Below are 16,418 nucleotides of genomic sequence, written 5' to 3'. Positions count from 1 at the left end.
ACAATACTATGAGACTAGATATCAATTACAGGAAAAACACTGTAAAAAATACAAACACGTGGAGGCTAAACAATGCACTACTAAATAACCAAGAGATCACTGAAGAAATCAAAGAGGAAATCAAAAAATACCTAGAAACGAATGACAATGAAAACATGATGACCCAAAACCTATGGGATGCAGCAAAAGCAGTTCTAAGAGGGAAGTTTATAGCAATACAATCCTATCTCAAGAAACAAGAAACATCTCAAATAAACAACCTAACCTTACACCTAAAGCAATTAGAGAAAGAACAAATAAAAAACACCCAAAGTTAGCAGAAGGAAAGAAATCACAAAGATCAGATCAGATATAAATGAAAAAGAAATGAAGGAAACAGTAGCAAAGATCAGTAAAACTAATAGCTGGTTCTTTGAGAAGATAAACAAAATTGATAAACCATTAGCCAGACTCATCAAGAAAAAAAAGGAAAAAGATTCAAATCAACAGAATTAGAAATGAAAAAGGAGAATTAACAACTGACACTGCAGAAATACAAAGGGTCATGAGAGATTACTAGAAGCAACTACATGCCAATAAGATGGACAACCTGGAAGAAATGGACAAATTCTTAGAAAAGTACAACCTTCCAAGACAGAACCAGGAAGATACAGAAAATTTAAACAGACAAATCAAAAGCACTGAAATTAAAATGGTGATTAAAAGTCTTCCAACAAACAAAAGCCCAGGACCAGATGGCTTCACAGGCGAATTCTATCAATCATTTAGAGAAGAGCTGACACCTATGCTTCTCAAATAGTAGAGGGAGTAACACTCTTAAACTCATCCTATAAGACCACCATCACCCTGATACCAAAACTAGACAAAGATACTACAAAAAAAGAAAACTACAGGCCAGTATCACTGATGAACATAGATGCAAAAATCCTCAACAAAATACTAGGAAACAGACTCCAACAGCATATTAAAAAGATCATACACCATGATCAAGTGGGGTTTATCCTAGGAATGGAAGGATTCTTCAATATATGCAAATGAATCAATGTGATACACCATATTAACAAATTGAAGGATAAAATCCATATGATAATCTCAATAGGTGCAGAAAAAACTTTTGACAAAATGCAACACCCATATATGATAAAAACCCTCCAGAAAGTAGGCACAGAGGGAACCCACCTCAACATAATAAAGGCCATATATGACAAACCCACAGCCAGCATCATTCTCAGTGGTGAAAAACTGAAACCATTTCCACTACAGTCAGGAACAAGACAAGGTTGCCCACTCTCACCGCTATTATTCAACATAGTTTTGGATGTTTTAGCCACAGGAATCAGAGAAGAAAAAGAATTAAAGGAATCTAAATCAGAAAAGAAGAAGTAAAACTGTCACTGTTTGCAGATGACATGATACTGTACATAGAGAATCCTAAAGATGCTACCAGAAAACTACTAGATCTAATCAATGAATTTGGTAAAGTAGCAGGATACAAAATTAATGCACAGAAATCTCTTGCATTCCTATACACTAGTGATGAAAAATCTGAAAGAGAAATTAAGGAAACAGTCCCATTTACCACTGCAACAAAAGGAATAAAATACCTAGGAATAAACCTAACTAAGGAGACAAAAGACCTGTATGCAGAAAACTATAAGACACTGATGTAAGAAATTAAAGAAGATACAAACACATGGAAAGATATACCATGTTCTTGCATTGGAAGAATCACCATTGTGAAAATGACTCTACTACCCAAAGCAATCTACAGATTGAATGCAATCCCTATGAAACTACCAATGGCATTTTTCACAGAACTAAAGGAAAAATTTCACAATTTGTATGGAAACACAAAAGACCCTGAATAGCCAAAGCAATCTGGAGAAAGAAAAACCGAGTTGGAGGAATCAGGCCCCTGACTTCAAGCTATACCACGAAGCTCCAGTAATCAAGACAGTATGGTACTGGCACAAAAAGAGAAATATAGATCAATGGTACAGGGTAGAATACCCAGAGATAAACCCACGCACATATGGTCACCTAATTTAGGAGGCAAGAACATACAGTGGAGAAAAGACAGCCTCTTCAATAAGTAGTGCTGGGAAAAATGGACACGTACACATAAAAGAATGAAATTTGAACACTCCCTAACATCATACACAAACATAAACTCCAAATGGATTAAAGACTTAAATGTAAGACCAGACACTATAAAACTCTTAGAGGAAAACAAAGGCAGAACACTCTATGACATAAATCACAGCAAGATCCTTTCTGACCCACCTCCTAGAGAAATGGATATAAAAACAAAAATAAACAAATGGGAACTAATGAAACTTAAAAGCTTTTGCACAGCAAAGGAAACCATAAACAAGATGAAAAGACAGCTCTCAGAATGGGAGAAAATATTTGCAAACAAAGCAACTGACAAAGGATTAATCTCCAAAATATACAAGCAGCTTATGCAGCTCCATATCAAAAACACAAACAACCCAATCCAAAAATGGGCAGAAGACCTAAATAGACATTTCTCCAAAGAATATATACAGATTGCCAACAAACACATGAAAGGACGTTCAACATCACTAATCATTAGAGAAATGCAAATCAAAACTACAGTGAGATATCACCTCACACTGGTCAGAATGGCCATCATGAAAAAATCTAGAAACAATAAATGCTGGAGAGGGTGTGGAGAAAAGGGAACCCTCTTGGACTGTTGGTGGGAATGTAAATTGATACAGCCACTATGGAGAACAGTATGGAGGTTCTTTTAAAAACTAAAAATAGAACTACCATATGACCCAGCAATCCCACTACTGGGCATATACCCCGAAAAAACCATAATTCAAAAAGAGTCATGTACCACAATGTTCACTGCAGCTCTATTTACAGTAGTCAGGACATGGAAACAACCTAAGTGTCCATCAACAGATGAATGGATAAAGAAGATGTGGCACATATATACAATGGAATATTACTCAGCCAAGAAGAAATGAAATTGAGTTATTTGTAGTGAGTTGGTTGGACCTAGAGTCTGTCATACAGAGTGAAGTCAGTCAGAAAGAGAAAAAGAAATACCATATGCCAACACATATATATGGAATCTAAAAAAAAAAAAAAAAAAGGTTCGGTGACCCTAGGGGCAGGGGCAGGACAGGAATAAAGACGCAGATGTAGAGAATGGACTTGAGGACATGGGGAGCGGGAAGTGTAAGCTGGGACAAAGTGAGGTAGTGGCATGGACATATATACACTAGCAAATGTAAAATAGATAGCTAGTGGGAAGCAGCTGCATAGCACAGGGAGATCAACTTGGTGCTTTGTGACCACCTAGAGAGGTGGGATAGGGAGGGTGGGAGGGAGACGCAAGAGGGAGGGGACATGGGGATATATGTGTACGTATAGCTGATTCACTTTATTATACAGCAGCAATGAACACACCATTGTAAAGCAATTATACTCCAATACAGATGTTAAAAAAAATAAAATTCTTGGACGTCTTATCAGTTAGAAAGAAACACAATTTCCTGAATTGGCTTTCTCTTCTAACTACCTCTGTAATTGCCCTTTCCTATTATTTTGTACCCTTGTAATACAGTACCTTCTTAACTGGTGTCTCTAACTTTTGTGTCTCCCTTCCCTAATCTTTATTCCACATAGCAAATAAACAATTATGTTCATAAAGCACAAAAAAAGAAAAAAAAAACCAGTGGATTGGCTACTGCTACAGTTACAGTGTAACAAGCAGTCACAATAGGGAACTGCAGTTAGGAAAGTGCAGGGTGATGTACAAACCCGTATCAGAGGAATCTAACCCAGGCTTGGCATCAGGGGAAGTTTTCAGGAATAAATGGCACTGAATTTGAGACTCAAAGGAAAAAGAGGAATTGGCTAAACAAAGGTGAATGCAGATAGGACCTCAGAAACTCTCGTATAAATACTCTAGCTAGCTCTTTTCTGTAAGCCTATAGCAATGGACTTCCTCAAAGCCTCCATTAGAGTTCTAAAGAAATTTAAAATATGAGATTAACTGAATTGATTTACATATGCTTTATGTTGGGTAAGACTGTGCATTATTGAATCATGTTCTGGAAGCCCTAGGGTTCCACAGAGGTCTCAGGGGCTCACTGGATAGAGGTGAAGGGTGGAGATGGAGGAACTGTTCCTTTCAGAGGCAAAGAAGCTGAGCAGGGAGACTCCGGGATCTCCTTTCCCTGATTCGACCCGACCAGCTCTGCCTTTATGCTTTATATAGTGGAAAATTCAGGTATATATCATTGGGGAGCTTAAAAGTAAGGTTTGAATAGCTCTGAGATAGAATATGGATTTATTAGAGTTCCTTATATTTATTGTTTTGGAACATTTCCTTGTATACCAGCGATCAGGTCCTTAAATGGGAGTATAACCATCATCATGATACAATCTCCATGAGGAAGTTCTGATTTGACTTACATATTTCAAATTATAATACCTTTTCTGGGAAGGCAGCCCCCTATAGAACTATCTGGATATAGCAAGTAAGACATGAGAGGTCCCAACATATGCAATCAGATTTCAATGAGGAAAAAATGTAGACTTCTGCTGTGAGTGCTCTGTGATGCTTTTGCAGAAGGGGTGACCTCTGAACCAGGATTTGCTGGATTTAAACAGTCATAGAAAGGAAAGAGGAGGGCTTTCCATATGAAATGGGGAAAATGGAGAAAAACATGGGGTAGGAATGCAAAGTTATGTTTGGAGAAAAGTAAGGTAAATAATATTGCTGGAACCTGAGTATTGTGTGGACAAGTTACATGAGATTACACTGAAAAGCTAACTTGGGTCAACATGGTAGAGGGCCAAGAATGACAAATAATTCCCTTTCCTCCTCAGGACCTTTGCACTTAGTGTTCTCTCTACTTAGAATGTTCTTCCTAGATCTCCAGATGATCAGGTCCTGCTCATTATTCAGGTCTGCAAACAAAGTCATTTCTTCCAAAAGGTTCACCTTGACCAACTTGTTAAAGCAATTCCCTCTCTACCCAGCAACTCAGTCTACCTATTACTGCATTTCATTTCTTTCACAGCACTAAATTATCTTGTTCATTTGCTTACTTGTTTACTGCCTATCTTCTTACTAGAAGGCAAAGCCTTGAAAACAGGAATCTTTTCTATCTTGCTCACTGCTGAATCCTCAGCACTGTGCAAGTGCCTGGCATGTAGTAGGTACTCAATAAATATTTGTTTAGTGAAGGATTGTATGAGTTGTTCTTTAGTCAATGGATAATGAGGAGCCATAAGATTTTTGAGTAAATCTCCTCTGTTTTTCTCCCTTAGAGTCTCAGAGAACAATACCCAGTGGTATTTGAAAAAAGTTACTTTGACAGCAAATTTTAGGATGGAATGAGGCAGTATGAGATTAAGGGCAGGGAGGTTAGATAGGAGACTATTTGAATAGTCCAAATAAGGATAAGATCCTGGCAGTGGCAAATGAGCATGGATATGCGGGATAGATGAGAGAATTGCGAAGACCAACAGCATGTTACTCGAGGACTGATTAGATATGGAGGGTGAGGGACAGCTGGGAATTAAGGGAATAGTGATGCCTTACTTAGAAAGAGAGACTTTGGGGAAAGGAGCTGATTTGGGCAGGGTTCAGTCTGAAGCATCCTGAGCTTTAAGTAACGGAGCATTTGGAAATGAAGTATGAAATCAGGTCGACAATATGTGCCCTTGCCTGGGAAGAGGAGCTAGGAGAGGAAATAAAGATTTGGGAGTTAACAACTTAGAGGTAGTATTTGACCCCTTGTTAGTGAATAAGGTCTCTGAGTGAAGGTATAGAAAGAAAAGAGCAGAGGGCTGAGAATAGCAGCATGGAGAGCAGTTGCATTTCAAGGATGAAGGAAAGGAAAGGAGACAGCAGGAAAGGGGGTGGGGGAGGGGAGGAATTCTAGAAGGAAAAAGCAAATTGGAATGAGATCATTTCAGAGTGGTCACAGGATGCCAAAAGACAAAGGATGAGGACATGCACATTGACGATAGGAACCTCCCACTCTGTCCCTGCAATGGGAAGAGTAGTGTTCAATGCAGTCTACAGTTTATCATCACCAAAACCCTCTACCACTTTGCCACTCTTCCTAGAATCCCGCAGCTACCCACATGTAAGTTCTGCATAGCTCCTCAGCAAGCACACCTGTTCAAAGACTGCCAAAATTTTAAAACTGAGTTGCTCTTTCCTCTATGTGATTTTTTCCCCTTAATATCCAGTACTTTATAGTTGAGTTTGAGTGTCTTAATTACTAGACATCAACAGTAGAATCATGCAAATCACAATAACATAATAATGATCCATAATAGTTCATCATTTGCATCTACTCTCATTAACACTGCTATTGCTCATCATCACTGTGTACCTAATACATAGGATATAAGAAGAAAAAAAAGATAATGATTTCTTTCTTTTGTCAAAGTCATGGACTATGTTTCTAGGCTTCTGTGTCTATATGCCTTGTTTTTTTACTAAGGCCTTGCTGAATTTAAGTGGAAGTGGAATCTTTGGTGCAGAAGAAAACTTGATAGCACAAAAATTATGCAGAGGCATAACTAAGGAAATTAGAGCTTTCACCCTACCTTCAGGATCCCTCTACCTAGAGTCAAGTTATGTGAAAACCACTGCTGCCCTACAGGACTTTAAAAATGAGAGTGATCAAACATCTTCTTGGTCAGCCATGTTTGTTGAGCACATGCTATGTGGATGCACAGAAAGCGTGAAGAATATGAAAAGAAAGCACCAATCCTGGGCTAGTCATAGGCCTGGGGAAGACCATGCCTGATGCAGTGATGATTATTACGTGAGATGAAGACAACTGAGCAGCGGTCTGCAGCCTGTGACCCTGAGCCCTAGGAGTGTTTTGCAATCAGGCTGTGGGCAGCAAAAGGTGAGGCAGATAGACCATCAATCAGGGCCACTAGAGCCAAGACAAAAGCCAGAGAAAAATGAGGGTTCATGTCATGGTCCTGGATTTTGAGCTCAAGACGTGTGGGTCACTAGGGAACAACATGGATTTGAATACAAAACGCTATGGACCAGAGTTAGGCAGCAACTGGATTAAATTAGCTCTTCTGGAGAATGAACACTAGAGGGGACAACAGGGAAAACGAGACCTAGTGCCCAAGAAAAAACAGTTTTTAGCCCCCATATTGGAAACTCTTGGTATTGGTCCAATAAGCATGCAGGGCAAGGACGTTTATTGGTATTTAAAAATTAGGAAGGACATAGTTGTCATCTAGAACATTTGTCTATTTGAGGTCTTCCATGAGTCACTTGGGGGTTTTTCTACTCTGAGGTTTAGGTAAACTTTCCTCAAATCTCCGTGCTCACAATTGGAGATGAGTGAGGACTCACCACAACTGCTGTTCGTTTCCAGGCTTGTTTCTATTCTCTATCTCTACTCCTGCATACATTATGCAATTTAGGTCCTCACCAAACCAAAGGTGCAATACCCCAGTCCCTCATCAATTTTCATAAGAAATCCAATCACACAAAGTATATCATAACTTTTGTAGCTTTATTGAATATTTGTTGGGACAAGGGGCAGGAGGCAATCATATCTATTCATTTATTGAGCACCTACTATGTTTTAGTTATTGTTCTAAGTGCTATGTATACAGCAGTGAACAAGACAGACAAAATTTCTGTCTTCCTAGCGTTTCCAGTCCAATTGGAGAGATAGATGATAAATTTCATGGAGGGTGTGACCACCTGCCAGCTTCCCGTTCCCTAGCCATTCCACCCTCCCCTTCCACTAGAGCCAGTCTGTCATGCTCTGCAGCTCTCTGAAGCCCGTGCACTGATGTGTGACCCCATGACCTCACCAGGTTGCTTTGTCTTTCATGGTCCCCTAGCCTTGGAATTTTGGCAGACAAAAATGTCTCCATCTTGTTACACAGGATTCTTTAGTTCAGTGGAGCTAGAACTTGGCAGGTCCTCTGGCCACCCAGCTGCCAGCTGGGAATTTAGCATGGTGGATGGGACAAGCGATGAACATAGAAATTTGAGATCAGCCAGTTCTGGGATCAAATCTCTGCCTCTTACTTGTTGTGTAATATTGAATATGTTCCTTAATCTTTCTAGTCCTTCATTTTTCTCATCTGAAAAATAGAGCAATTAGTAACATCTTCTTAATATGAGGGTAAGATTAAGCATGATAAAGTTTCCAGCACAGTATAGGTGCTCACATATGACTGGTTCATTTCCTTTGGGTTCTAGAGAGATTCTGAGGTATATAAGGAAGAGGAATCAGTCAGACCTCGGGACCAGACACAAGAACAGTCATACGGGACAATATGAAAGAAGGAAGGTTAGCGCTTACTGCACTTTAAGGGGGGCAACACAGACATTCATAGGTCACCCCTAGAACCCTCTGATGAACAGTAGGCTGACCCTCTCCAGTGTCATGAATTAGGTGGGATCACTTAACTAAACACCTCCTTCCTGCAGACCTTGGGACTGAAGTGATAGCTCTCACTCCTGCTTCAACAAGATTGGCTTACGGTGGAACTGAAGCAAAGGGGAAGTCATCAGCAGGCCCATGGGTGGGGGTCTGGCAAAGACAGAGGCAGAGCAAGCTGAAAAGCCACTCAACACCATGAGGAGGGTGGAGACTGGAAGCCCCATCTGGTAAGGATCAAAGCCATGAAATACACCCAAGAGCAGAGGATGCCCAAGGTGGCTGGGCTGGCAGAATTCTGACATCTGTGATAGGAGTAAGCCCCTGGCTCTTAGGGTATGCCCACCAGGGGCTGGAAAGCTGAGATGCTCAGACTCCCTAACTTGCAAGGGCTCTGAAATGTCATTGAGCCCAGAGGTCCCAAACATAGCCCCTGATCTAGCACTACTGAAGAGCAAGTGCCCACGTTTGAGCCATTTAAATACTTCTCAGGTGATTCTTGTGTCTTGGGGTGGAGACCAGAGGTTCTACATGTCTAACTGCCTGTGCTGCCGGTTCACGGACCATGTTTTGAGTAGCAGGGTCCTAGACTGACTTCCCCGCAGATGCTTGAATCTTCTCTCTTGTATTCTATCAAAAGGTCCTTTGACCTATCCTTGATTATCTCCTGTGAAAGGAATCTCCCTACCTCTGATGAGGCCCATTCAAACTTTATCCTTCCTGGTTAACAGCTTGTGTGTATATGTGTTTCCTAAGTCCTGCTATTGATATTTCTAGGCTATTTTATCCTTTGGCAACTCTGCCAGAAAATCCTTACTTATGTTTTTCTACCATTTATTGTTTTAAAGGTTATAACATTGACTGTAGATTTTTGGTAGAAAATATGGAAAATAAAGAACAATAAAGAGAAAAATTCATAATAACGCTACCACCACCAACTAGAGGTACCCGCTATTGAAATGTTGGGGTGTTTCCTTCTAGTTCTTATTTTACTTGGAAATCGGATTCCTCTGTTTTTCTCCCTTAGAGTCTCAGAGAACAAGGCTCAGGCCTGTCCCTCTTCTCTCTGACAGCTTTGGGCAATGGGCGGCAATCTTCCTCTGGCCAGGGCTCCAGTGCCTGCTTTTCCCGCTCACTGCAGCCCCCACTCCTCCCAGGAGCGAAGTTTGGCAGAGATGAGAGGGAAGTCTACTCCGGCCCTCTGGGGGAGCTGGCATTGCTGGTACTCACTGAGCTCAGGGCTATTTTTCAAGTCATCAGAATGGCTGTACAATGAGCCATTCTATTTCTTTCACTTGATACGGGTTGTCACCAAGAAGCAAACATTTTAAGGACTCTGTGACCACAAAACAGAATGTTTTTCACTTGGCAAAGTCATTTGGCTCCCAGCCAATTATGTCCTCACCCTCATTCAGTTTCATTAGTCTTATGATGAACTGGGTGTGGACTCATGGATGCAAATCCTATCTCCATCATTTCTTACTAACTCTGAAAAGCTGGACAAGTTACTTAGACCCTCTATACCTTAGTTTCCTCATCTTTAAGTGAGAATAATACTACTACTATCCCACAGAGTTCTTATGTGGATTAAATGTATTAATCCACATTAGGCTTTTAAAACGGTTCTGACTCATGAAAGAACTCAGTAGATGATATCTAAAATGCACACACACAAACAGCCACAAAGTCAAGTTAAATGGGTAAGATATATTCAGATAAGGAGATAAGCTTAGTACTTATTTCCATATTTTAACCTTGAGAAAGACCTGGCTAAGAAAAGGCTCACAAAATGCCCAGAGCCAACTGTGATAAGGAGTATGTTCTGCCTCGGAAGCCACAGCAGAGGCTACCACCTATGGTCCTGCACCTACTCAGAAGGGGCTGCACTCTGAGCTTTTGTGCACAGCAACTGGGACAGAACAGGTGCTCAGTAAAAGTTGAGCAGTGATGACCACTGTCACCACTTCCCTCACTATTGCTAGTTCTGCCTAGGGGACAGGCTTAGAGATGGCCCAGGATACAGGTAGGAAACCTGGGAAAATGGTAATATTTTTTAGTTAGGACAGGTTCTCCCTAGGACAGGACATTGAGGATTCCATGTCACTCCCTCTGCGTGCTGCTGAAACTTCTGGCCAAACATCAGATGCTCTGAATCTTGAGAGCCGTGCTGAATCCCCAGGGAGTCACTGGCTCCTCTCTGGGCAATTAGTGCATTGCTGCAATTGTGGCTGGTTTTCTAGAGAGTCACTAAATGGCACCCTGATGATTAGGAAAAGATAATATTCAACCCTATACACCTAAGTTCCTATTAGAGAATTACTTAGATGCTGGAGACAATCTGCTCATTAATAAATAACTTCATTTCTGTGTTTCCTAATCCAGACTATAAATAGCTTACCCCATACACTGATCCTTGAATTTATAACCCTTTCTCTTTTTCCCCCTCTTTGTTGACCCCTTTATTTATTTAACAGCTTAATTTAGATATAATTGATATATAACACTGTATTAGTTTAAGGTCTACAGCATAATGATTTGATATTTGTATACACTGCAAAATGATCACAAGTCTACTTAATATTCATCACCTTACACTTCCTCTTTTATAATATAGATGATTAGTGCCATAAATTTCCTCGTAAGTGGAATTACATATATTAAAATATATATATATATTTTATGCAGTTCAAAATGCTTCCTAATTTCCCTTTTGATTTCTTCTTTGGCCCATAAGTTACTTAGAACTGTTTTATTTAATAGCCAAATTGGGAGGGGGGAGTTTCCAGAAATATTCTGTCATACTTTGTATAACTTGGATCATTTTTAACTGTATTGAGACTTATGTTATGACCCAGAATATGGTCTGCATGTCCTGTGTGCATTTGAATATGTTTTCTGCTGTTCTACAAATGTCAATCAGGTCAAGTTGGTTAATACTGTTTTCAGATATTTTTAATACTTGCTAAACTTTGTCATCTTGTTCCATCAGTTACTGGGAGAGGGGTATTGAAATGTCCACTATAACTGTGGATTTTTCTATTTTGCCTTGAAGTTCTATCAGTTTTTGCTTCACGTATTTTGATGCTCTGTTATTAGGTTCATTAATGTTTAGGATTGTTATGTCATCTCAATAAATTCATCTCTTTTATAATTACAAAATGATCTTATTCCAAGTAGTATTTTGCTGCTCTGAAATCTACCTCACTTGATGGTAAAATAGTAGTGGTATAGTAGATAGTAGTTATTCCAACTTTCCTTTATCTAGCTTTAATCTTGGTATATCTTTTTCCAGCCTTTTAAGTTTAACTCATGTGTATCTTTATATTTAAGGTAAGTTTCCAGTAAGACAGCATTTATTTAGGTCCAACAATCTTTGCCTTTTAATCGGGGTGTTTAGGTCATTTGCACTTAATGTGATTATTGATATGATTAGATTTACATACATCATCTTGTAATTTGTTTTCTATTTTTCCCATCTCTTCTTTATTCTCTTTTTCCTTCTTTTCTGCCTTATGGTAGATTATTTAAGTTGTTTTATGATTTCAATTTATCTCCTTAGTTAAATTATTAGCTATAACTCTGTTTTATTATTTTAGTGGTTGCTTTAGGGTTTATAGTACACATCTTTAACTTGTCACAGTCTGCTGTCAATTGACATTATACAACTTTAATATGGTATAAGAACCTTTAAGCAGCACATTTCCATTTCTTCCTTTCTGGTCTCTGTGCTGTGGTTGTCACATACTTTACTTCTTATATAAGCTACACATTATATTAAAATTATTTTTGTTTAAACACTCACTTATTTTTTAAAGACAAATAATAAGGAAATAAATTATATATATTTACCCATGTAATTACCATTTCTGATGTTCTTCCTTCCTTTCTGTATATCTATATTTCCATCTGTTATCATTTTCTTTCTGCCTGAACTTTATCTTTAAATTTTCTTATAGGGTATGTCTGCTGGTGAATACTTTTAGCTTTTTTTTTTTTGTATGAAAATAATGATATTTTGCCTTTGTTTTTTAAAGATATTTTCACTGAGTATAGAATTCTAGGTTGATAGTTTTTTTCTTTCAGTACTTTGCATATGTTGCTCCACTCTTTCCTCACTTGCATTTTTCCAATGAGGACTCTATCATCTTCATCTTTGTTCCACTTTACATAATGTAACTTCTTCCTCTGGCCGCTTTTAATATTTTCTCTTTATCACTGGTTTTGAGCAGGCAGTTATGATGTGACTTGTTGTCATTTTCTTCATGTTTCTTGTATCTTAGGTCCATTGAACTTCTTGGATCTATGGATTTATAGTTTTCATTAAACTTAGAAAATTTCCAACCCTTATTTCCTCAAATATTTTTGTCCTCCTACCTTCACCTTCAAGACTCCAATTAAACAAATATCAGTCTGCTTGAAGTTGTTCCATAGATCAATGATGCTCTGCTCATTTTTTTAAAAAATTATCTTTTCTCTGGTTTTCATTTTGGATAGTTTCTATTGCTATGTCTTTAAGTTCACTAATCTTTCGCCAATAACCCCATCCAGTATATTTTCCATCTTATACATTGTATTTATAATCTCTAGAAATTTGATTTGGGTCTTTGTTATATCTTAACTTTTTGAACTTATGGAATAGAGTTATACCTGTTTTAATGACCTTATCTGCTAATTCTAATATCTGTGTCAGTTTAGGTAGATTGATTTTTCTCCTTATTATGGATATTATTTTTCTAGTTTTTTTTTTCCCCCATGCCTGGTAATTTTTTATATATGCCAGATCTCATGAATTTTATCTTTTTGGGTGCTAGATATTTTTGTATGCCTACAAGAATACTTGAGCTTTACTCTGGAATGTAGTTATTTAGCAATTGTTCTATCCTTTCTGATCTTGCTCTTAAGATTTGTTAGAACTGGAGTAAGTCCAGTTTAGGGCTATTTATTCCCTCTACTGAGGCAAGACTTTTCTGTGTATTGTTTTTAGTTCTCCATGAATTCTGAGGTTTTCTGACCTGACTGGTAGGAACAGACACTATTCCCAGCCCTGTGTGAGTGCCAGATGCTGTTACCTCTAATCTTTTTGAATGTTTCTTTCTCTTAACTCAAATAGTTTTGCACAGGCATGCCCTGCTCAAACCTCAACTGAGGCAGACTGTCTCCAGATCTTTGGAATTTCCACGCTGTGCAGCGCTCCTCTCTCTTGTACACTGTGACCACTGATCACCTTGATGGCTCCAGACACCCAGCTCCATCTCTTCAACGCTAGGAAGCCGCTGGAATCTAACTGGGTTTCCTCTCAGTGCTCCACAGCCTGGAAACACTTTCTCGGCAGTAAGCTGGGGCAATTGTAGGGCTTACCTATTTGCTTCCCATCTCTCAAGGATTACTGTCCTTTGTTGCCTTCCATCCAGTGTTTTGCAAACCATTCTTTCATATATTTTGTCCCTTTTCTGGTTGTTTAATATGGGAGGCTAAGTCTGGTCCCTGTTACTCTATGTTGGGTGAAAGAGGAAGCCGCTACCATTTCTTTTCAAATCTACTCTGATTATTTCCATTTAGTTCACAGGTTATCCAGCCTCTCGGCATTAAGTACAGTCTACTGAATTCCTGGGATATGGTCATTTGCATCTAGCGTTTGTATGAATCTCTGGGAGTTACGTTAGAAATTAACAATATGATTTGGAATGTGTTTTATTTCCCTAAGGTCTTTGTTTCCTTCCTTCACCACTTAGCTGATGCCTCTCTTCTAATGGGTTCTTCCCTTACCTTTGTTACATATGTGTCAACCAGGCTAATTTTTTATAGCACCAGAGCTTTTAAGTTGTTATTGATTTTTTTATCAATTAAATAAGAAATATGTGTATGAAACCATTTATTTGATTAAGTGTGTAATGGCTGATGTCCTTGCCTAGTGGAGAGAAACATCTTTTTTTTTTTTTTTTTTTTTTTTGCGGTACGCGGGCCTCTCACTGTTGTGGCCTCTCCTGTTGCGGAGCACAGGCTCCGGACGTGCAGGCTCAGCGACCATGGCTCACGGGCCCAGCCGCTCCACGGCATGTGGGATCCTCCCGGACCAGAGCACGAACCCACGTCCCCTGCATCGGCAGGCGGACTCTTAACCACTGTGCCACCAGGGAAGACCTCCCCTACATTATCTTAATTACCTTTACCTCATAAGGTGGATATTCCCCACCTCATTTTTGCAGGCAAGGAAACTGAGTTTCATAAAGTCTAAATAATTGCTAAAAGTCATTTGGCCAATAAGTAATATAGCCAGTATTTAAACTCAACTTGTCTGATTTCAAAGTCCAAATTCTTTCTCTTCCAACATACCGGCCCAAGAAAAATCAACCTGGTGCTGATGACTAGACTTTTCTACATGTACTCAGTAGTGTGCCAACTGCAGAAAGACACATTAAAATCCTCTCAAAGGAACTGCAATATCAAAATCCTTTGAGGTAGACACTTTTTATCAATGCCTTTCTCTCAACCTGAAATCCTTTAGCAGCAAATAATTTAGTGACTACAAGTAATAAAGGCAGTGAATGAGATGCAACTTATTTCTACTTAGAAAAAGGTTTATATACATTATCTATAAAGTTAGAGTCAGCCCCCAAATAAGTGCCATATGAATTAAATATCTAAGCATTAAAAAAAGTAATAAAGTATCAAAATGAAATTAGATAAATTTTTAAATCTGAATTTGGGAGACGCCCTTCTAAGAAACAAAATCCAGAGACTAAAAAGGCAAATATCTGACAGATATGATAATGTAATTTTTAAATTTACGTCTGTACCAAAAATATTCCAAAAATTACCACAAAACCCCTCAAGCAGCAGAACTGGGAGGAAATATTTGTGACACTTGTTGACAAAGAGTTAATGTTCTTACTTGGACTCTCCTCAGCATTACTCCTTAATGGCTCTCAGCAGAAATTTCAAACTGAGGCCCTTACTGCTGGGAAGCTTTTCTCTCAGACCACCATCCCTCTGGTTAAGTTCTTGGGTCTATCCTCATCCAGAATTCCTGGGATTTTGAAGAGAGTTAACCAAGTCTGGGTTGAAACTCTGGCTTTGCCATTTACAAGCCACATGACATTGGACAAGTCATGTAGCCTCTCCACCTCTCAGTGTAACAGCTCAGTGGGGATAGCAAGAGTACTGACTTCATAGCATTTTTGTGAGAATCACTGGGCATTGTCTTTGGTATATAGTAGATGTTCAGTAAATGGTAGTGATTGCTCCCTGTTACATCCTCAGTGCGAGGACATCTGGCACATAAAGACACTCAATAAGTGTTTGTTGAATAAATAAATAACTTCTACAAACTAATAAGAAGAGGAAACACCATAGAAAAATAAGCAAAGATATGGTAGGAAATACACAGAAAAATGCAGTGTTTGCAAATACATGGAAAGAGCTCAATCTCAGTAATAATGATAGAAATATAAATTAAAACAAAACCAAATTATCTTTTTTTTAACCTTCTGGATTACAAAAAAAATACTTAAATGACTGATTATATCCAGTGCAAGCAAGGTTGTGGGGAAATCTTCCTATACATGATTGATAGAGTAGAAATTAGTAGAGCAGCCCTAGAAAAATATTTGGCAATAATTTTTTAACTTTAAATACACACATTCAGCAATGCCACTTCTAAGTATCTAGCCTACAGAAATAATACATGGATATGGAAATATACTTCTTTAAGGATGTTCATTACACATTGTTTGAAATTTAAAACATCAGAAATAACCTAAATGCTCATCAGTTAAGAACTACTTAAGAAGTGGTGATACATTCATATAAATAAATGAAATAGATCCAAAAAAGTTCCATGATATATATATATATATATTTTTAACATCTTTATTGGAGTATAATTGCTTTACATTCTTGTGTTAGTTGCTGCTGTATAAGAAAGTAAATCAGCTATACGAATACATATATCCCCATATCCGCTCCCTCTTGCGTCTCCCTCCCACCCTC

The sequence above is a fragment of the Pseudorca crassidens genome, chromosome 3 (genome assembly GCF_039906515.1).
Source record: "Pseudorca crassidens isolate mPseCra1 chromosome 3, mPseCra1.hap1, whole genome shotgun sequence".
NCBI classification, from domain to species: domain Eukaryota; kingdom Metazoa; phylum Chordata; class Mammalia; order Artiodactyla; family Delphinidae; genus Pseudorca; species Pseudorca crassidens.
The sequence above is the reverse complement of the archived record's forward strand: the minus strand, read 5'-3'. Positions refer to the sequence as shown.